Raw genomic sequence first — 24,325 nt, 5'->3', positions numbered from 1 at the left:
TACTCAAATTATAAAATACATAGGTCAATAAAGATCCATGAGCAAGGCCATTTCTGTTAATCACAATTTCATTTGTTAAGTCCTTTTGTATTCAGCAGCCAGTATAGCATCTTTAAGCAAACAGTGAATGTAAATATCATGGACATAGATTCCATGACCTATTATCATCGGCCCACTGAGAATGCAGATAATGTCTACATCACTTTTTCCCAAATGCCAGTCCTCATCTAGACATCAACAGACCTGTGTCACAGTGAAATGAAAAAACATATATATAAAAGAACAATGAAGTGAGTAATAGTATAACGCTAAATAGTTTTTTGTTTAACTGAGATTTTTGTCAATCTTACATTTTGTTTGGTGTTAAGATAACCTTTCTTATATGGAGTCACAGTGTAAGTAGACAACATTAAATACGTTATTTGACAGAATGAAAAGTTAGCAGTCTTTCAACTTTGTGTTGGTCAAATAATCTTTTCCTGGAGGTGAACTGTTGTGAAATCTCTAAATCTGGAAACCACTCTTCTCCACACCTTTAAAGCAATTCATTAACTCTGGAAATTCCATAAGTGGTAGTGCGGGTGGAAATGGGGTGCTGAGTGGTAGTAAGCTGAAGGACCTGTGAAGGAGAAATTAATGAAATTGTCAAAATGACCAATTAACTGAACTTTTGCTTCAGAAACTACCTTGGCTGCCCCAGTCTTGAAAATGCCCCTAAAATGTGTCTTTGGACTTTAGCCCTGAAAGACAGGTACAGTTCTCATCCTTACCTTCCATCATACATTCTAAAAGCTTGCACACACTGGGACACTTTCTCCTTGAAAAGAAGAAATATATCAAAATATAGGGCATAAGAGTGAAGGAAAAGAACTGTGTAAAGATGGGGGGAAAGCAGGGATCCCCTTTTTTCTGTTCAAGGAGAATTGAGAAAAAAGTCCAACTGGCTTTGACTAAATTGAAATATCCTTTTTTGTGTGCTTGGTATTCAGACCCTTAAAAATAACCAATCATCTCTATTGGGACTTTACTAGCCTAGTAAATAACCTTTGTTATTGACTCACAGTTTCTACTGAATTAGGAGTTGGAGGGTGTGCTTGTTTACAAATCTGAGGCTGTTCACTACAGGCTCATTCACCTCTCTTAAGACATTAACCTTTGAGCAGCTTTCCAGCAAGCATTGCATAAGACACAGGAGTGCTGGGAGGAAGCATGTTGCAGTTATAGCTCACAGGGATGGTCCAAGCCAGATATCTGTTATGAATGTCTAGCTAGGCCCACCCACACAACTGTTTAATTTTGGCAACCACTCTGGGCTTTTAACTTCTTGCAGATTGGTGCCAAACACCCACCTGCAGCCAATATGGACAGCTAGGCACACAGGCAGAATTGCCAGTCATCTATGTAAGTGTGTGTTCTGGTATGGCAGGAAGTATCCAATGACAGAATAATATACACATACATGTGTGCACTTATATTTTTATCCCTTTACTGTTACTTTAAGTTCCTTTGTCATAGTCCTTTCATTTTACACTTTCATTTTAGTCTTTAACTACAAATCCTTTATAGGAGAGATAACACATTTATACTAAGATGTAAATGACTGATAGTAGAACCTTTCCCCAGGATAGTTTTTTGATAGGCAAAAGCTTCTGAAACATTAAAATGAGAGAAGTTTTCATCTCAGAAGAAGGAAAATGGTTTAGAAAGGAGTAGTAGAATTATAGCCGGCACCCTTTAGCTATTTTGGCAAAAGAGAGCTTAATGATCAAAATGTAGTTTAGTAGTCTCTGGAGGATGAAGGATCTGGCCAATAAACATGAATTATCATGGGATATAAAAATAAGATATATTCAATATATTATTAAAAATCCTATAATCTAAAATAATAATGTCATTTATTTACCTTCTTACCACCTGTTCTAAAAAGAATTGAAGGCAAGAATAACACTTATAAATCAACCTCACATTTGTGTCACACTTTATAGTTTTCAAAGTTCTTTAATATTTATTCTCTTACTTAAGATTATTAGTAACGTAAAAATACCAAAACGTGAGTGTATTTTTTTTAAATAACAAAACAAAATTAATCCTTTCTCTGAAATATTTCTAAGCTGAGCAGCTTATTCAGCATCCTTTTTTTTGAAATACTTGGATACTTTCTGAATTCTTGTCTGTGGTTTTAACCTGCAATCATAGATGATGAACCTGTTATTAAACTTGCTTGAAGCTAATATCAGTTTATCCCCAAGCATCAGACGCCAGATGTTTTTGGTGAGAAGAAAATTAATGGCCTAAATAATGAATCAATTGAGGAGCAGTGGCCATAATCCATCTGCTCTTTAAGCCAAGGCCCTGAGTCAGGCTGGCTTCTGGCTACACAGAATATTAATCAGTTGAAGAGTTAAACGGAGGACTCAAAGCCATTGTTGTGAGATGCCTCCGGGCACCCCCAAGCCACTCCTTCTCTAGGCTGGGCTTTGTGCAAGGAATGAATAGGCAAACAAAAAGCAGGAGACAGAGAGAGAGCCCTATAGGACGGATAATTTGGATTGACTGCCCCTTGTGTACCCAAGGAGACAATGACTAAATATGAACAGTGAAAATGCAAGCCAAGCCTCCTCTATTTGGATGAAATAATATTCCCTAAACACATAATCCATTTTGATGACAGTTAAATCATTTATTTATTGGGTTTCATCCCATTTGTTATTGTTGTCTTCATTCTTTAGCATTTCTTCCCAATCTATACACTGGTATTTTACTGTGGTTTGATATGAGGAATGAGTTTGTATCAAATAAAGTTCATATATATATATATATATATATATATAGAGAGAGAGAGAGAGAGAGAGAGAGAAATTTCCTGAGGTTTTGAGCCTTCAAATAATGTCTTCTTGCTTTTTATTTCCACTTCTTCTGGAGATTTGAAAAGCAAGTTATATAAAAAAAGAAAAAAAGAAAAGAAAAGAAAGTTATAAGAAAGGCAAAGAATAACCTAATCAGCCACCTTCTAATATGGTGATATGTAACCTGATTCTTTCCTTTTTAAAGCCCAGAACTAACTTTTTTCATTGGCTTTAAAGAGATCACACAAAATGGCTTCAATGCTTTTCTTTAAAAAACTTTAGGATAGATATATGTTGGAAATACATGATAGATAAAAGATAGATAGATAAATAGATAGATAGATATAAATACATATAAAGCACAATCCAAATAACTTGTTCTCAACCTCTATTTCCTCACATCTCTCAAAATTTCTGGAAGACACTTGGAATGGTAGTTCTGAGCATACCAGAGAAAAAAATATTTGCAACTAGCGCATCCTTTTACTTATTCCTGTTTTTGCCCTCCAACTACTTGGGTAGCAAAAATAGAAGAAATTATAAAAATTCCAACCAAAAATTCTAGAGAAAGCCAAAGAATGCCAGCGAATAAAAAGTAATAAAACAATTTTGTTTTTGCAGAGCTATTTGTCAGAAGAAATGAATGCAAAGTTGGTGATTGGGTGAACTGCTTGGATACCATGCCAAAAACATGCCAAACAGGAAGCTGGGGCCCCTGACCATTAGAATAGTTCCATAAATTAATTTGTGTATTTTGCATGATGTTCTTCAATGAAGATAATATCTCTAGGTTCATGCTTAAAACTCCATGGACATATGAGTAATACTTTGTAAACTACGAGTAACCTAAGGAGGCTCATATACTATTTTTTTTTTTTTGGGTCTGTGGCCAAATTACTTCAAGTCAGAAAGAATTTATTGAGTTCCTTTTTTGTCCACAAACTGTAGCATTCTGCCTTGGTTCAAATAGATTATTTTAGGTAAGACCTTGCATAGGGATTAATCAGTAGTCATCTCTGTCTATGAGATGTGATTTTTGGGGGTCCTCAAATAACAACTACACATTTTAGGCTTTAATTGCCTCTACTTTACTATTTCCTTCAGAAGGGATCCTACCTAGTAACCGATACTCCTCATTATCAGATAGTCCTTTATTAGAAATTAATTCAGAAACAGCTAGAAATAAGAGAGACATGGGCTAGGAAAAAGGAAGAGGCTCTATAAGAAATAATAAATGGGAGGCTAAGAACCTCAAAAAAAAAAATTTTTACTTTATTATCCAGCACTGCTCAAAGGTGGCACTGTATTTCTTTTGTACCTCCTATCCCCTGCAGAACTTAGAGAAATAAGGTCCTAGAGAGGGTAGCTCTCTTTCTGAATCTGGCCCTTAGCTGGAACACTGTTGATAAATCAACAGTCTCCTGGCTGCATAAAGGAAGTGAGTGTCCCTTTTTATTTCCTTGGTTCTTTTTTTTTTCTTTTTCTTTTTAATTTTTTTAAAATAATTTTTATTGTTATGTTAATTCTTCCTTGGCTCTTGCTATTGCCTAAGGAATGCCAGGCTCCCAGCTGAAACTGGTCTATTTTTCTCAACAGACCGTACTTCATGCCTGTGTGTTTGTGAATACACACACACACACACACACACACACACACACACACACCAAAACCACAACAGTTGCCAAATCTTTGCAGCTTATGCTCAGGATTTTTGAATGCCAGTGTGTCCTAGGAAATTATCTGGGAGGAACAGGACCACATTCTGTTGGCTTAAGTAAAGTGCCCCCAAAGTAAGTCCACTCTGCCCACTACTTAGAGGTGCAGGAATGTGGAGCCGCCACTCTCCACACACAGGAACTGTACCACTAGTTAAAATAAGCATACTCTTTAGCATCAAATTTCACTATTTAGTTACCACTAGCACTTAAAAAATCCTTTCTATTTAAAAGACTTCTAAAATATCAGAAGCTTTGGTCATTTTTTAAACCGGTTCAGTATTTTGCAGGTTTGCTAAGTGAGAGGACAGAGAAAAGGAAGTAATTTAGAAATATTGCTAAGTGGAAGAGCTAGAACCCTGGGAGTTATTTTGAGATATGGAAAACACAGTGTCAATAAAAGAAGTGAGCCTAACTTCCTGAATCCTTGAGACTGCTTTTTTGGTTGTCCAAACAGGCAGCTCTGCAACCTGAACTCATTGTGACCAGTTCTCTATGAAATAAAAAGCTGTTTATTTTGAAATGCATGTGTATGATTTTCTCAGGTAAATAGAATCATGTATTTTGGGAGGGATAGTTAGAAAGATTGCTTTGGTCACAATCACCCTCATCTCAGATATTATAATTGAGTTTTTCCTTCAAATATGGAGGTGTTTCTGTTTAGGTTATGAAATGAGCCTCAACAAAGGAAACAATGGTCTGAGTGACTTTTCTTTTCTAAAATCCAGTCCAAATGACCAAAGTTAAATGTTCTCCCAACGCTTCTTTTAATCTTCATGTTTTTCCTAGTTGTGTTGCATTTATTGTATGTATCACTTTAAGGAAGATTATGAGTTTGCTTATTTCTAAGTAGAAAACATAAAATGGTAACAAAAAACAAAAACAAAACCCTGTTACATGCAAAGATGGCTTTTTGCTGTTGTGTGATTTCTCTCTCCATTTTTATATGCATTAACACTTTCAATTAGTGTAGTTTCCTCTTTTTAATACTTTGTGCAAATTATTTTCTTTAACACTAATTTTAATGCTTTCAATTGAAAATTTTCTGATTCATTTTCTTATCTTGACTCTTCAGGTGGTTTCCCATTTCAATTTTAATATATTATCCTCAATCCTTATGGTTATTAAAGTGAATAAGCTTTAGCTTTCCTCAATTTATGTTGTGGATTTATTTATGAGTCTTAAATTGGGTTGTGATCTGATAAATGGGTCATGAAAACTTAAGTTGCCATCCTCCAGTTTCCCCTCTGCACCATAAGAAGCAAGCTGATGAGAATGTATCACTTTCTCAAATCATTTTGATTTGACTGCTCTTATTAGGAAATCACATCTTCCTGTAGGATTTCTCTGTATTTTGGTAAACTGTACCAAATGCTGAGCAATTCGATAATTAAGAAAGAATTAGTATAATTAGCATAATCAGGGATCTATTTTAAATACAAACCTTTCTCTTAAAATGGCATTTTTTGGATCAAATCTGTGAGCACATTTACACTCTTGATTTGGTATATAATTTTTATTAGCCTGTTTTTGATTTGTAAAAATCAACAATTGAATATAAATTTATGATGAAGGTAATGTGAAAAGATTTCCAATCCTAGTACTTCATTTTGATCTTTGTACAAAAAAACATTATTTCCCACTCAATTTTGCTCATTTGAAATTTAATGAAACTTTTAAATAATAGTCTGCAATATTGAATATTAATCTTTTCTTTGTACCAATTAAAAAATAAAAATGGAACTGTCAATAGAGAACAAGATAGGCTCAGTTGTATTAGGGAGAAAATTTCAAACACGTTTTACAAAAGTCCTTTTCCAAGGATCATGCAATTAAATTTTCCCTCTTTTATTTACACACCCCGCTCCAGGTACCCCCGAATATGAATTCACACCCTATAATATTTTATATGTCTAACCAGTTTAAGGAATTAAAAGAAAAAAACAAGGTGCTTACAGACATGCATTAACTGTTTTAGACCTTGAGATCACCAATACGGTACTAAGGAGTTCTTTTTATTTTACTCTTCTCTTTCTCCTCTTCAAAAGGTCTGTTTTTTTTTTCTTTTACTTTCTTTTTTTTTTTTAACTCACAAAAGAGTCTTGTTCTGTTTCCTCCAGGCACTGCTTTTCAGATATTTCAACCACTGTTATTGTTACTCTGTGAGTAGGTTATTATTGAGCAGAACATAATGAAGCTAGGATTTCTATGTCTACTTCCTTCTGAGGAAGCCTAATCACTTGCCCCACCTCTCAGTGAATATCCCTGTGAGAGAAGTATGGTTACACTCTGTCCATGGACAGAGAAAGGGAGGCACAGAAAAGTGGCTCGTGATAGGGTTAAAAATATGATCTTAGTCTCCTAATGCCTTAGCCTGGGTCTTTTTGTTAAACTGCATTGCCAAGGGACAGAATCCCTGAAATTTGTTTTCCTTTTCTTCAATTGTAAACTTCCTGTTAAAACTGAAATTCGTCATCAGCTCTATGCATCTGGAGGCACTGAATTTTTTTTGTCAAGTGACAATATTTTCCTAGTCTTCCAAAGTTAACAACTTCAGAGATAGTTTTGTTTCAATTCTCTGTGTGGCCAGCCACCATTTCCCTCCTTCCCTGCTCCAGTCTCACCCCACAGCAATACCAAACACAAACTAGCTGATTTTTCTTTCTCAGGGTCTGCACACTGACAGTACTGCTGTGATTCTGGTGTCTCACATTGCAATAGCCTCCTAAGTGGCCTCTTTATTCTAGACTCCAACCTATTCTAATGCAGCACTACAAACATGGCCAGAAAATGTATCTTTCTGTGGCATCATTTTGATCATATCCTTGATTTAAAACCTTTAATCTCATCTATACTTACAAGATAAAATCAAAATGTTTCATCTGGTATTCATAGCTTACTCTTACAACACTGAGCTTGCACCACGTCTCACCACATATGACTATCTTTTTTTCCACATATGACTCTTTTAGATATATGTAAAAGCTTCTAGCATTTTTGGTTCCTCAAGATCAGGGATTATGCTGTCTTCAACTTTACATTTCACAGAGCACTAAACAGTGTACATTGGAGATGTACAAGAAATATTTTAGTATGAATATATGGAAGAATAAATATTTCACTTCTATTTACTATTTACCTCACTATTCTCAAAATTGTGAATCAGAATAGTAACTTTTAAAAGGTTCAAATGGTACATATATAAGGAAAGAAAAAGAGTGTATGATATCAGACCAACAATTAAAAAAATAACTTTTACTCATCTACTAATATATTTAGAAAACAAAGGAAATTCAGATAAGTGCCAAGTACAAAGAAGTACAAAAAAGTACTCAGTGTTAGCAGTTTGGTGTCTAACTTAATTTTTTTTTCTTCTTCTACTACAGGCAGTAACCTTGAGAGGAAAACTCTCAGAAATCTTTCTCTTCTTCAAAATGAGATAAAATGTCTCTTTCTATGGATTTGCTATTTGGTTATGATTTTTAGTAGAGTGAAGGGTCTCTGAGTTTACTAGAAATATAATAAATATATTCACATACTATTACATATAAACCTGACTACTAGTTTTCATGTCATTAAAATAAATTAGATCTTCATGGGGTGCCTGGGTGGCTCAGTCGTTAAGCGTCTGCCTTCGGCTCAGGTCATGATCCCAAGGTCCTGGGATCAAGTCCCGCATCGGGCTCCCTGCTCAGCGGGAAGCCTGCTTCTCCCTCTCCCACTCCACCTGCTTGTGTTCCCTCTCTTGCTGTCTCTCTCTGTCAAATAAATAAAATCTCAAAAAAATAAATAAAATAAAATAAATTAGATCTTCAGACAAGAAAATGAAAAAACAATATTTCCCCTTATTTTTTCTGGTTTTCCAAAAAATATTTCAATATGGAATCTTGCCCTAACCCCCTTGACAGGAAAGGGGAAAACAATCTCAAATTTTATATAAAGATTAACTTTGTCACTTTTTTCAGGGATGCTTCAAATGCACAGGACCATTTTTATTATCTGTTATTTTCTTCTTCTTTTTTTCGGGAAGTTAAATTTTCTATGTGGGTACAGATTGAAAATTCTTACTGAAGTAAAAGCAGCAGAATTTATTGTTTCAAATGTTTCTTTAGTGCTCCTTGAGTTGAGCACTTTCTTGACTTGGTCTCCTTAGGTAAGAAATTCGTGTAACATTCTGTTCTCCCAAGCAAGAAGGAATGTTTTCCCTCCTCAATCACTATCCCGGCATACTTGTCCAACAACTGCAATACAGGAGAGAAAGGGCACTGGGCTTGAAATTAAGTTGTTCCTCTGTCACTGGCTATTTAAAGAAATTCCTTCTCTTCTTCTACTGTTTTGGATATGTAATAAACGTTCTTCATATTCCAAACCCCCAAATAAAAAAGTTAGCCTCAATTTACCCCATTTAATAAACATCTCCTTATTTGTCTCAGATTGAACTTCACAGTAGTATTAAGTTCCTTTGAGCCTATAAATAATAATTTTCTAGATAAAATGAGCAGCAATCCAGATCAATGACACAGCTGTAATTCAAAGGTTACCACTGCCACAGGTAAACAAAAAGAACACCATGATTTACAATATTAGCATATCTCCTACTACCAAATTACAGGTTTGTCTTCAGTGAGGAAGTACCCATTATGGTTATTGACAACTGTTAAAATACACTTACTTTTTGTCAAAGAACTTGAATCACATGTATGACATAAAAGGAAAACATTTATTCAATGCAATGGTATAAAGGCTCATTTGCAAACAGTGTGTGTATTGGGGAGGTCTGTCCTTCAGATTTCAAGGCTGTCTTTTTTCTACTTGAATAATAAGAAAAGCAATATCACTATAAAAGGAGACAAGAGATGAATGGAAAGAAAGGTTCTGTGTTACAGTTCAACTAAAAGAGGCTAATTCTTTTCATGCACAAGGAAATTGTTGTATTGAATATTATTTTTAAGAAATATTTCTCTTAAAATGGCAGGGGGCTTGGATGACATCTTGTATTGAGATATCGGCTTTAACAAAATTTATTTTAAATGTCCCATGCTCAGTGAAGTCTTCCTTTAAAATCTCACATTATATCAACAATTACAAAACAAATTTATCTCTACTCAATTACAACCCTTTCCTGAAACTTTTGTTAAAACATTACAAATTTAAACTTACATTTAACTCAAGATGTGTATTTAAATCAGACCAAGAACTGAGAAAATGTTCTCACAATCTGGACACTACTTGGGCCACAAGTGTGTAAAGGATTAGGAACAAACACATACAGTATAATGCATGTTACATAAGCATATTCATACTTGATGAATCACATATGGCTGACCAAATTAAATCCTTCCTTCATCGCAGTCTAACTTCAAAATTCTTTTTTTAAAACCGACTTTACAATGTAAAAATGATTGTGCTTCTTTCACATTGTGTGACCTTGCTGGCCTATAACCATAATAGAAAATGGTATGTGGCCAATATTGTTGAAAGTCTTTGAGACAGAAACCAAATGCTAAGGGCCTGTTTCCTGATATTTTGATATAAAGGATATAAGTTTCAAATTCCTGTTTTCATGAAAACTAGGATGCATGCTGGGGGAAAGAAGCTTTGAAGTTATCAGAAATTTGTTGTTGTTGTTGTTGTTTTTAATCTGAATGATCTGGAGCAAAGTAGGCCTGTTTGTTAGTATTTCCCAGGATACTTAGCTGCTCTGTTGCCCTCGGGGGTCAAACTTCAGTGTAAATAACTTTATCTAGAAGCAACTATTTGGACTTGTCCTATGTCTGTCAGTGAGGCATTTGGATCCAATCTAAACACAAGCCTGCAACAGGGTAGCTGCAGCACACACGAAACTTACCAAAGTCTCCTATTTTGAAAGTCCATTTTTTTCCGGTTTTTGTTTTGAAATACACATGTGAAGGGAAAAAGCAGACATCTGACATTTCAGTCCCTGTGTTGTTTGTCTACTCTTTGATTTGCCAAGTGACCAGAAATACTTAAGTGTCATTTGTCCCTATAGGTGAAAGCCAAGTCACTATATAGTAAAGTAAACTACATGGAAGTATCTTCTCTCTCTCTGTTTCTCTTCCTCTCACATCCACACACACATCTTAAATGTACGCCAGTCTTACAGACCACATGTCTTGTGGTGAAAAAAAAATTTTGAGGGGAGAGATTAGGAGTTAAACTAAAAATTTTCAGAACCTGAAAGTCTAACAGCCTGCTGATTCTTTTTATAATTTTTGAAAATGAGAGATCAAGAAATTTTTAGATTTTCGATATAGAGTATCATGTTATCTGCAAATAGTGAAAGTTTGACTTCTTCCTTGCTGATTGGATATCATTTATTTCTTTTTGATGTCTGATTGCTGAGGCTAGGACTTTCTGTACTATGTTAAATAACAATGTTGAGAGTAGACATCCCTGTCTTGTTCATGATTCTAGAGGAAAAGCTTGCCGTTTTTCTTCACTGAAGGTGGTATTAGCTGTGGGTTTTTCCTATACGGCCTTTATGATGTTGAGGTACGTTTACTGTATCCTTACTTTGTTGAGGGTTTTTATCATGAATGGATGTTGTACTTTGTGAAATGGTTTTTCTGCATCTATTGAAAAGGCCATATGGTTCTTATCCTTCCTTTTATTAGTGTGGTTTATCACGTTCAATTTGTGAATATTGAACCACCCTGCAGCCCACAAATAATTCCCAATTGATCATGGTGAATGATTCTTTTAATGTACTGCTGGATAAGATTTGCTAGTATTTGGTTGAACATTTTTGCATCCATGTTCATCAGGGATATTGGCCTATAGTTCTCTTTTTTAGAGGAGTCTGTCTGGTTTTGGAGTCAGGGTAATGATGGCCTAATAGAATGAATTTGGAAGTTTTCCTTCCACTTTTTTTTTTTTTGGAATAGTTTTAGAAGAGTGGGTATTAACTCTCCTTTAAATATTTGGTAGACTGACCTCATGAAGCCATCTAGCCCTGGACTTTTGTTTCTTGGGATATTTTTAATGACTGATTCAATTTCTAAGCGGGTTATTGGTCGGTTCAAGTTTTCTACTTCTTCCTATTTCAATTTTGGTAGTTTTTATATTTCTAGGATTTTATCCATTTCTTCAAGATTGTCTGATTTTTGGCATGCAAATTTTCATAATATTCTCATTTTTTTGGTATTTATGTGCTGTTCGTTGTTATTTCTCCTCTCTCATTTGTGATTTTACTTTTTTGGGTCTTTTCTCTTTTCTTTTTTATAAGTCTGGCTAGAGCTTTATCAATTTTATTACTTTTTTCAATGAACCAGCTCCTGGTTTCATTGATCTATTCTACTGTTTATTTTTAGTTTCTGTCATTTATTTCTGCTCTAATCCTTATTATTTCCCTTCTTCCACTAGCTTTAAGGTTCGTTGTTGTTCTTTTTCTAGCCCTTTTAGATGTAAGGTTAAGTTGTTTATTTGAAATTTTTCTTACTTCTTGATGTAGGCATATATTGGTATATTCTTCTCTCTTAGGACCACTTTTGCTGCATCCCAAAGGTTTTGGACCATTGTGTTTTCCCTTTTATTCATTTCCTTTTTTTTTTTTTTTAGTTTCTTCTTTAATTTCCCAATTGACCCATTCATTCTTTAGTAGCATGTTGTTTAACCTCTATGTATCTGTTTTTTTCCTAATTTTTCCTTGTGGTTAGCTTCAAGTTTCATAGTGTTATGGACAGATAATAAGCCAGTTTTTTTGTCTTGTTTTTGATTTCAGTCTTTTTGTACTTGTTGAGGCCTGATTTGTAACCTAGTATGTGATCCATTCTGGAGACTGTCCCATGTGCACTCTAAAAGAAAGTGTATTCTGCTTTGGGATGAAATGCTTTAAATATATCTGTTATGTCCACCTGGTCCAGTGTGTCATAGAAAGCCATTGTTTCCTCTTTGATTTTTTGCTTAGGTGATCCAACCATTGATGTAAGTGGTGTGTTAAAGTAGCATGCTATTATTGGATTATTATCAATGAGTTCATTTATATTTGTTATTAATTGTTTTATATATTTGGAGGCATAAATATTTATAGTTGTTAGATCTTCTTTTTGGATAGTCCCCTTTATTTTGATATAGTGCCCTTCTTCATCTCTTGTTACAGTCTTTGTTTAAAGTCTAGTTTATCTGATATAAGCATTGCTACTCCAGCTTTCTTTTGACATCCATTTGCATGATAAATATTTCTCCATCCCCTCACTTTGAATCTGCAGGTCTCTTAGGTTTAAAATAAATCTATTGTAGGCAGCATATAAATGGGTCTTGTTTTTTCATTCTCTCTGATATCCTATATCTTTTGATTGGAGAGTTTTGTCCATTTACACCCAGAATAATTAATGATAGATATGTATTAGTGCCATTTTATTACTTATTTTGTCATTGATTTTGGAAATTTTCTCTGTTCCTTTCATTTTTGTCACTTTTGGTCTTCCCTTTCCGCTCAGAGTCCCCTTTAATATTCCTTGCAGAGCTGTTTTAGTGGTCTCAATCGCCTTTAGTTTTTGTTTGGGAAACTTTTTATTTCTCCTTCTATTCTGAATGATAGCCTTGCTGGACAGATTATTTTTGGCTGCAGATATCCCCCCTTTGGCACGTTGAATATGTCATGCCACTTTACTCTGGCTTGCCAAGTTTCTGTGGAGAGATCTGCAGCTAACCTTCCGGTCTTCCCTTGTAAGTTAAGCACTTCTTTTGTCTTACTGAGTTTTGTCTTGCTGCTTTTAGAATTTTTTCTTTATCTCTAAAATTTGGAAATTTAACTACAATATGTCTTGGTGCTGGCCCGCTTTTCTTGATTTTGATGGAAGTTCTCTGTCCCTTCTGGATTGGGGTGTCTCTTTCTTTCCCCAGATTAGGGAAGTTTTCAGCTATTATTTCCTCAAATAAACTTTCTGCCCCCTTTTCTCTCTTCTTCTTCTGGGACTCCTATGATATGAATGTTACTACATTTGATGGAGTCACGAGTTCCTTAAGTCTACTCATGTGATCCATCATTCTTTTTTCCTTCTAAAAGAGAAAATATTTTAAATCAAAAGAATCAAAAACCATGGAAGTGATAAGTGGAATTTGAGATTATACTGATTTATGTGTATAATTTGCATAGAGAAGGAAAGAAGAGATTCTAAATTGATGGGATTGTATGAGCAAAGTGAGGGAGGCTGAGTTGTTAAAATATTAGTTATGATCATAACAATTTTAGAATTTTGTATTATCTCTTAAAATTGGTGATTCATTTAGAGCAGATTATCATAACCATTGAATGAATACATAGTTCTGTTTATTTAAAAGGTTAGATGGTGTAATAAAAACAGCATAGCATAATGTTGGGGTTAGAAAAGCGTTCACTGGGAGTTTTGTATAAGACATATTATATTTAGAATCCAAAAAAGTTGGACTTATATTTGTCTGTAAATGGATAATTTTCACCACCAAAGTCAGAATCCACACAGATAAAGGATAATCATACATCCTGAAAAGCATAGTCTAGTGGGCTATGAGTATACATATCTGTGTGTATGACACATATATTAAACTTAAGAGAAAGAGCAACATAGCAAATGAATTGAAAAAACAGACCACCTTTCTTTTATTTATAACAATTATGGAAGCGATTTCAAAAGTAGGAAGTATCAAAGAACATGCAGTAGAGAAGCAACCATTTAACCTTATCCTCAAACACAAGCATGTCACATGAGTTAATAATTGTAATTATCTGTAGAGTTAATGCCGTCAGAAACAAAGCTTTCTTATATGTCAGTTGGTTTTGCAAACCATTGCAGTGTTGCTAGGTTTTTCAGATGAATTACTGTAGGAATTCAAGGCTTAAAGAAAATCATAATAATAGGGTGTCATAAATCTCCATCACACCTGGAACTCAACTGTAGCATTCTTTCATCCTCAATCCAAGAGTATGTTGTACACTTGCTACTGAGAATATCAGCATGATGGAGTCTTAAACATTCCAACACATTTTCATCATTACCACTAGGTGTGGGTCTCACCTAAATGAATATATCTGTAAACAGTGAAGCAGCTTTGAGGTCACAAAGTTGGTTACCGAGATGAATTCCTAGTTCCCTTCATTATAGAACATCTGTACTTTATCTTCTAAAGTAGTGGTTGGGCTGTATTTTGTAATCCAACTGGGATGATCAGGCTTCCTCTCTTAATTTTTTTTTAAACTATTGATGTTAAAACAAATAAAAACAATGAAGTTTTTTTTTTTTTTTTAGTTTTTGGCTTAGTAGATCCTATTTATTTACTTTTTAATTTATAATACATTTTTTATAATACAAGGGCTACAGTTAAAGAATGTGACAGTAACAGATTTATGGTTTCCTGATTAACACAGCATGACTAGGGAAACATTTGACTGTGGTTTCTGGACTTCTGAAATGCACTGCACTCATTTGCAAAGGACAGCTAAACTGTATAGTTGTCAGAGAAACTAAAAAATGAACTACTACAGCATAGTTAATTCAAAGCGAGCTGAATAATGCAAACACAAATTTTACTTTCTATGGTGTTTTTCTCCAAATTCATCAGACCAAAGAACCTTGCATACAACTAAGGCAGAATCAAAACAAATTAAATAACTACACTTATCCAGGTATGTTAAAGACCTTTATTATTCATGTATTCACTTTTTGTTTACTATTTTGGCAGATATTAGTGACTTAAGATGGAATAGAGCTACAGAATTCCCTCTGGGTTGTTTATGAAGCTAACAATAAGACCAGGCTAAGACACAAATAATTACCCTCTGACTTGTTTCTCAAGGAACTCAGCTTAGCCATGTTTATCCTCAGTTGGTATTACTAACTATAAACTTCAAAATTTTGAACAGGTTGCATTCTTTTAATATAGATTTGCACAAAGTTCTCTCACTCAACAATACTTGAATTTTGTAAATTAAAACAATGTCACATAGTTTGTATGATGGCCAAAAGAAGAGGGACTCCAATATTTGGCCCTCAAGCCAAATGTTACAAAAGTTCACCATTCCTTATATGAAAATAGCAAAAGTTTCAGATGCTACCACAGAGTACAATCCATGTAGGAGTAACAGAGACATTTATGAGGACAGACCTTTATTTTTCTTACAAATATGGTCAGTATGAATCAATAGGTTAGAGAAATGTTATTCTAAATCTTAAACACATTTCAATCAACTGTATTTAGTTCTAGGAATATAATTATTTACTTCTGAATTTATTTCTTCTAAACTATTTATGTTGTCTCTAATACTAGACTAATGAAGTAAAATAAAAATATTCTGTCTTGTGTAAAATTATAATGTTAATGATTTAAAAGATAAATAGAATGCAATATCATCATAATACATGATTTAAACGTGCCTGAAATATCACTAAGTAATTATCCCTATACATAGAACATGTGCTACAACCATACTATCTTTGACCTAGTATTTATTTAAGAGATTACCTACTTCCAACTGCCTATGCTGAAACTTCTTGTCAGGATGTTTCTTTGTTTTATGAAAAATCTGTTACAATAAATATTGTTACATGATTTCAATAGATGAACAGATCAAAGTGATTTTTTTCTTATAATTTCCTTAAAAACAGCCCCTTCCTCCCCTTCTTCCAAAAAAAATGTAAAATATTTTTACAACAAATGCATGAAATATATATATATTTATATATAATATAACTTAAATAAATATATGTAAATTGTGTATATATTTAAATATATAATTTCTTTAAGAATAGAAAATATAGCCCACAATGCAGAGGTCCTCTCCTTATAATTTTTGTGTTCTTTAATTTAAACCTGCTGAATTAGAGGTCGCATATGTAAGCCATTTACACAGGCAAGAAAGCATTCTGTGCCCAATTAGTGCATGAAATTCAGTAGTGAAAGGCTTTTGGTGTTCTACAATTTGGTTTACATTGTGGAAGGCTAAATTTGGGAAAGGGTAGTAAATAGCTATGAAAAGGATATTCCTTTTTAACTAACTCACTGAAAATCTGCTACAAATTCCAGATCGAAGCACAAAGTGAATGTAGATTTTTCATAGTACTAGGCTAATGATAATACTTTAAAAACATCTTGAAGAATCTTGACGGAGTAAGGTAACATTTCATTTACTTCAGGCTGATTTCTCTATTTGTATGCCATACTCTTTCAAGCAGGTCCAATTTAGAAATACAACAAAACCTACAAAAACAAGTAATATATAAAAATTCAGTTAGATGCTGACATTCACAATACAAAAAAATTGTTCAATTTCTTAAAGTTCCTTGCATCTCAATACACACATTCCCACACACCAAGCATTTGTGCATGCATGTGCTTATTTGCCTTGAGGCTTGGAGCCTAACAAACTAGAGAGACAACTTTAGGTACAACTGTTGAAGAGTTGTCAGCTGGAATGATGAAGCAGCTCTGAAATTATGTGAGTGTATGGGACAGTAGTATTTGATTTAACAAAATAACACCTTGACTTTGTATCATACTTTGCCCCCCTTTTAAAGACAATTGCACAGAATCCTCGTAACAGCTCTATGAGGTTGGTTGTAATTACAGACTCATAAAATGTCAGAATTGAAAAAGTCCTGCATTTTTATATTGTCATCTCTTCATACTAAAGATAAAGAAACCAAGGTTCAGAGGTTGGGTGGCAAACTTTAGGCCAAATCAGTACGATGGAAGAAGCACAGATTTTGACCAGAACACGATGAATTCAAGATTCAGCTCAGCCACTCTTGAACTGTGTCAATTTCCTTTAGCAAGTAATATAACTTCATTGAATCTGTTTTCTCACCTGTAAAATATGGGACACAGTAGCTAATTTTCTAACTTGTATAGATGAGTGAAACTGTGTTTGGAAAACAACTAACAGAGTATCTGGAACATAGTAGGTACTTAACTAAAGAAAATTCTATTCCTACTGGGCAGTCTACAATGCACACATGCACACACACACACACACACACACACACACACATGTTTTCAAGAATACACTTATTGGGACGCCTGGGTGGCTCAGTTGGTTAAGCATCTGTCTTAGACTCAGGTCATGATCTCAGGGTCCTGGGATTGAGCCACACATCAGGCTCTCTGCTCAGCGGGGAGTCTGCTTCTCCCTCTGTGCACACTCTCTCTCTCTCTTTCTCAAATAAACAAAATCTTTTTTGTAAAAACGAATACATTTATAAGTTGAAGCAAGGTGTACCAGTACACGGAGAAGGGAGAGCCTTGACAAATCTAAAACACACACACAAACACAACTGTTTACAGTCTCTGAAAATAAAACTGGGTTTAGGTTTTGCTAGTTGCCATACAGTTTTGCATAAGCTACCTAGAACAGGCTCAGAATTAAACTAGAAATAGCTTTGTGTCTATGCAATTGCTTAGGTGATTATGATTTTGAAGGTGGTAGGATGGCCTTTTCTCTACCATATATTCTTTTGCTCTACTTGTATTGAAATCCCTTTATTCATTCTTTAGGTTTAGCATGTCCATTAAGATATAATTATAATTTTTCCTGATTACAACAACATAGAGTTTGTTACAAAACTGTGAAAGAACACAAAGAAGATAATAAAAAGTGTAGCTAACCCATCACCCAGAATAACCTAATGCAGATATTTTGGTATATTTCCTTAGTCTTTTATTTTCCATGAGTGTGTCCATGTAGTAGGATTATGATAGATAGATGATAGATAGATAGATAGATGATAGATAGATAGATAGATAGATAGATAGATAGATAGATAGATGATAGATGATAGAATTTTATCAGGGTCCAGGTCAAAAATAGCGGTGGTGGTGGCAGCTGTGTCCTGGCTGTCTGGGCTGCTAGGTCCATCTGGGGCACAGCTGGGGCATTCCATGTCGAGTGGTGCCCATGGCGAGGAGGCCTCAGCTTGCATGTGAAAGGCTCTCACCTACTTGGTAATGCTCCCTGGCGTGGGTGTGAGCATGCTGAATGTCTTCCTGAAGTCACCTCATGGAAAGCACGAGAGACCTGAGTTCATCGGCCACCCCCATCTCTGCATTAGATCCAAGCCCTTTCTCTGGGGAGATGGTAATCATAGTTTATTCCATAACTCTCACGTAAATCCACTTCCAACCGGCTCTGAAGATGAATAAAGAGAACCTGGACCACCACCCAGTGGGGACCACAGCACTGGTTTGGACCATCACTCTGCACACGGACCAGAAAAGTCTATGGGACCTTAAGCTCACCTTCCTTACTTGCATCAAATGACGACCAGTATACTAATCTTCCATCCATTTGCTTATGGCAGGAGATGGCTTAAATAAATAACTTAGATTGGTCCATGAAGAAAAAAAAGAAGAGTTTTATCAGGACCTTTTCAATCTTCATCTTGTGAGAATTTCCCCAATGCCATTAAATATTCTTTTAAGACCATTTTTGATAGCTACATGCTATTTCCATGATTGGACATTCCACAATCTATTTGAAATATATATATTTATTACAAAGTCAGTTTAATTAAGCCTAGTGCAACTATCAACATAATTTTATTTTTCTACTCATGCAACTCTGTCCCTTATACTTATAGCCTCTTTTCTTCCAGGGAGGGAAAGTGTCCTGATATCCTAGCCAGGTGACAAAAAATATATTGCTAGGTAGAGCATTAAAATAATTTTAAATGTGAAGTCTTTAGGTAGGATTTGTTCACTTATAAATTGTCATTCTCCACAACTCATTTTATTAATAGTTAGTTTATATCACCTGCCTGGCCCCTGAGGAGAGTTGTTTATGACATTTGATAAAGCTATCAGATTGATTAATCCTGTAATTATTTAGTTCAATCACTTTCTCTTCTAATAGCTTGTGAAATTTTTAAAGACAGGAACCACAGCTAAATTTATGTTTGTGTGTAACTTAATGCCTTTAACTGGGACTGAATCCCAGGAATGATAGAAAGAGGATTGATGTTCATCATCAGCCCAGAAACACAGCTAGTTATTGACTGGCATTTTGTCTGACTTAAGGCATAGACCTTTCTAAACTGAGTTGTAATGTTCTTGTTTGTATTCCACTGATCTACATCAATCAAACAACATGGATTCACTGCATTCCTATGACATATTCTGTCCCAAGTTTAGTGATGGGGAAAACTTAAACACAGGAAGTTTACAATATTAAGAAAAGAACAGAGAGGAAAAATTTGCTAATGATAAAAGTTCAAGCATTTAAGGATAAGGAGTGCTTTCCTGTTCTATGTGCAATCAGTTCAAATGAACTTATATGCAAGGCTGAACCTTATTAAAAGTAAACTGACCCTTCTAAATTTATAAGGCAAAACTCAACTTCTTTCTGAAATATGCAAACCTTCACTCTTTTTACAATTCTATTTTAGCCAGCATTTACACAGGAGAAAATATATCTCTAAAACTAAAAACAGTAGTCACTCACTGATACCCTTTCAGAATAGGATTGGGGGAAGGTAGGGTTGCAGCTATCATATAATCCTGTGCCATCCCTTTCCCTATGGATTGCTAAAGAGGCCAGCTGTACTCAGGCCTGGTAGGAAAGCACAAAGATGACCAGATTTTACCTCAGCCATTTCTAGCACTGACTTTGTCACACTAGCTTTCTTCCAATTTTATAATAGAGAAAATTATTTGGAGCTATCAGGAAACACTGTTCTGTTAGATTCTTCTATAGCATTAATCCATGCCCTGATTCACTAAATTAGTACATGCTTCTACTTAGGGTATCTGTAAAATCTAATGTAACTATACATAAGGAGAAACATTGTCAAATGTAGAACTCCATGGAAATAGAATTGAGAATTGTCATTCCATATGCATCACTCTTAAAGGAACTCCCTAGATGTGACCTTCACAAAAGCCACAACTTAATCTTCTCTATCTGGGTTCTCTCCATCACTAAATCAGGACAAAGTATGCAATAGGATTGCAGTGAATTTTGTTGACTGACATATTTAGCTCAGTAGGAAGGGCAAGGCCATTAAAAATCAGTTTAGAGAGATCTCTGGCCCCAAGTCAGACAACATTCCAATTTGTAACTAGCCATGTCTCTAGGCTGGCAACAAACATCCAGACTTTTCTATCATCCCTGGGATTCAGCCCCTGTTAGAAGAATTAAATAACATACTAAATCCCAATAGAATTTATGATTTCTCTTGAATTTTAATTGCTTTGCTACTCTTGGCCTTGTTTTTAAAGACCCAAGCAGTATCAGGAGTGTGCCTTTCTACATGATAAAGGACAATAGCTATGACTGCTGTCTTATCAAAAGCAAAATTAAATGAGATACTTAATCATTAATCTGTCTATTCCTACACATCATGCAAGAAGGCTAATCAGAGCTTAGAGAGGCCAAGGGGTAGTGCATCTAAGCATAAGTGAGAAACAAGTCTCTGGCAGTTCATCCTAATTAGAGCCCCAAAGGGAGTGGTTTTGAACAGAACCACTGGAGGCACAGATGATATAAGCACCTCCCTGAAGATTATCACCATTACAGCTCTGCAATCCAGATGAATAAATATAATCTATTTCCCATAGACAGTGGGAAACTTGGGCAATAAACTTAAAGGTGGGAAGGAAAGGAGGGTCTTTAGGAAAGCCCTTAGAAAAGTGTATTTAGGTATGACCTCACTGGGATGATCTCCAAGACAATGCTTGGAATATGATTTCTAGAGATATTACTGCAATTTTGAGGAGAATTTGATGGGATTCTGACTGGTCCTTCAGTTTCAAGTTATGCTAACACTACTTGCTACAAACTCTAGGATTGAAATATCTGAGAAACTTTCCTTTGGGCTTTGTGGGACCACAAGTCAAAGCCAAGGAAGGAGAATCTAGACTTTAATTGCATTTTACTTGGGATGACCAGCATTTTTAAATAAACGAATTGGACACTATTTAGTGAGACGTTCATTCTCCACTTTTCTACACCACTCCTCCTGTCTCATATTTCAGCATCTTCATGCAATTAGATATCTCTTTGGCCCCTGAAGAAAATCTCTTAGGTACCTTCATGTCTCATAAGCCCATTATCACCAGTCTTGAGGAGTTAAGCCTCACCAAAGCCACTTAATGTATGTTACTACATTGGAAGTCTGTGTTCATTTAACTTCTTTGTAGGAATCACTACCAGTTTGCTGAAGGGAAGATAAAATGGAAATGTTGTAGGAGTAAGAGGTGGTATCTACAGAGACAAAACTTGATATGAGAGAAAGAAAAGGGGGGAAATATAACATGTCCTGACAAAGACACATTTCTACGTGGCATAGTTCTCTTTTTTTAAGATTTTATTTATTTATTTGACAGAGAGAGAGAGAGAGAGAGAGAGCACAAAAACAGGGGGAGCGGGAAAGGGAGAAGTGGGCTCCCTGTTGAGCAAGGAGCCCAATGCGGGACTTGATCCCAAGACCCTGGGATCATGACCTTAGCTGAAGGCAGACTCTTAATCAATTGACTGAGCCACCCAGGCACCCCTGGCATATTTTTCTATATGATGTTTCCTAATGGAGAATCAAGGGCAAGTGGAGGCCAGGGATCTAGTTATAAGCTTTCTAGTCACTTGTTAAAAAACAAGCAAACAAACAAAAAACAAAAATCGAAACAAACAAACAAAAACCCAGTGCCAGTCTATTGTTCATATAAACTAGGAAAGTGGTTTAGGGGATTTGTCCGCTTATGTTCACTTATTCTCAAGTGATCTAAATTGTGGAAAGATGAGTAATCACTATTGACCAAAATTAGCACTAGATTTCTGTGTGACCCGAATAAGCATAGACTAATGATCCCTGTCTCACAATCAATGAACAAAACAAACTGACTTCTATTGAGACTAAAGAGATTCCCATGGATATTGAAGATGGCAGTGGATTAAGAGGACACTAAGCTCACCTCGTCCCATGAATACAACTAGATAACTATCAAATCATCCTAAATACCCCAGAAATCAATCTGAAGACTGGCAGAACAAGCTCCACAACTAAAGGTAGAGAAAAGGCCACACTGAAGAAGTTAGGAAGCACTGAGATGTGGCTTGGAAGAAAAATGGATCATGGCTGCTGTGGTGGGGAGGGAGCTTTGGTTGTGAAGAAGAGTCAAAGACAAACTAGCACAAAATGGTGAGCATGGGGAAAATGATTCCCCATAACAACCGGTTTGGAAAGTGAGAAGGGCTGATTTTGTGAGATTTTGCAAGCAGTGGAGCTTAAAGCCTGGAGTTTTAAAGGTCAGCATGTTAGGCTCTGGGAGAGCTCAGAGGACATTGGGGCCACTCTTAAAGAAAAGGCAGAGCAAACTGCCTATGGACATATAGTGTAGAAATAGCAATCTGAAGAGAACCTAGGGCACACAGTGAGTGGGGAGGATAGTTGCTCAGCTTGGAGTGTGTGTCCCAGATAGGCAGCATTAATGGACAGACCCTTCCAAGAAAAAAAAGGAACAGGCAGGGACCATTTCTCTCCCCTGACCCTCAGCATAAACACAAAGACACCTGTGGGAACCAGCACAGCACCCACAATTGCTATCTAACTTGCTTACACAATGTCCTGCCCCACCCCACCCCTGGCTCTTTGGAAGAACTGTCCTTCCCAGTCATGCTTGCCTCAGTTCCAGCACGGTGAGCCCCCTCAACCAGAAGTCCAGCCCAAGCCCCTGCCAACACTGCATCTCCCAAACTAGGAGCTTTGTACAGCCACAGTTCTAGTGGCTTCAGAGACAGGTTTCATTTCACAAGCAGACCAGAGCACACAAAGTTAAAACTTGCCACATTCAGGCCAGGGATCATACACAGCCCACAACAGGCAAAGAGATCCTCTGCAGATGGCTGGCTTAAAGGATCAATCAGCCAGGATGCAACAGCAGAGCACACGCATCATACACTGGAGACACTCACAGAAGCACCAGCCTCTGGAGACACTACACAGCAAGGAACTACAGAACCTCTTCTTCATAAAGCCATTGCCCTAAAGAACAGGAGACAGAGATTACTTTCCTAATAAACATAAACATGCACAGAGACTTAGACAAAATGAGAAGACAGAGGAATTTATCCCAAATGAAAGAGCAGGAAAAGGCCATAGCTTGAGATCTAAGTGAAACTGATATAACCAACCTGCCTGATGATGAATTTAAACCAATGATCAGAAGAATACTCACTGAACTTAAGAAAAGAGTGGGGGATATCAGTGAGATCATTAACATAGAGTTAAGAAATAACATAGCAGAGATAAAGAGCTCAATAAATGAAATGAGAATTACGCATGATGGAATAAACAGCAGGATGGAAGGAGCAGAGGAACAAATTAATGACTTAGAAGACAGAGTAATGGAGTAATTAAGCCAAACAAGAGAGAAACAGAAATTATGCAAAATGAGAATAGACTTAGGGAACTCAGTGACTCCATCAAATTTAATTAACAATCACATTATAGGGCGCCTTCGGCTCAGGTCATGATCCCAGGGTCCTGGGATCAAGGCCTGCGTTGGGCTCCCTGCTCTGTGGGGAAGCCTGCTTCCCACTCCCTGCTTGTGTTCCCTTTCTTGCTGTGTCTCTCTCTGTCAAATAAATAAATAAAATCTTTTTAAAAATATCACATTATAGCAGTCCCAGAAGAAGAAGAAAAAAGAAGCAGAGAATTTATTTGAAAAAATAATAGTTGAAAACTTCCTTAATCTGGGGAAGGAAATAGATATACAGATCCAGGAATAAAAGAGAACTTCCAGCAAAATCAACAAAAGCAGATCCACAAGATATATTATAAT

At 35.8% G+C, this 24,325-nt stretch overlaps 1 long non-coding RNA gene and 1 pseudogene across 1 annotated transcript in view; both read left to right on the top strand.

The window, feature by feature from the left end:
- LOC141370617 (uncharacterized) overlaps positions 1-8,021 on the top strand; it is a 42,547-nt gene extending 34,526 nt beyond the window's left edge. The window contains exon 3 of the long non-coding RNA XR_012374808.1: positions 7,948-8,021. This is a non-coding gene — a long non-coding RNA (uncharacterized lncRNA). The remainder of the gene's footprint in view (positions 1-7,947) is intronic.
- A 10,298-nt stretch (positions 8,022-18,319) lies between these two features.
- LOC112822662 (cytochrome c oxidase subunit 6A1, mitochondrial pseudogene) overlaps positions 18,320-24,325 on the top strand; it is an 824,062-nt pseudogene continuing 818,056 nt past the window's right edge.

This window comes from Callorhinus ursinus, unplaced genomic scaffold (assembly GCF_003265705.2).
Source record: "Callorhinus ursinus isolate GAN/ISIS: 27379988/994484 unplaced genomic scaffold, GSC_fseal_2.0 scaffold40, whole genome shotgun sequence".
Taxonomy (NCBI): Eukaryota; Metazoa; Chordata; class Mammalia; order Carnivora; family Otariidae; genus Callorhinus; species Callorhinus ursinus.
The sequence above is the reverse complement of the archived record's forward strand: the minus strand, read 5'-3'. Positions and strand labels throughout refer to the sequence as shown.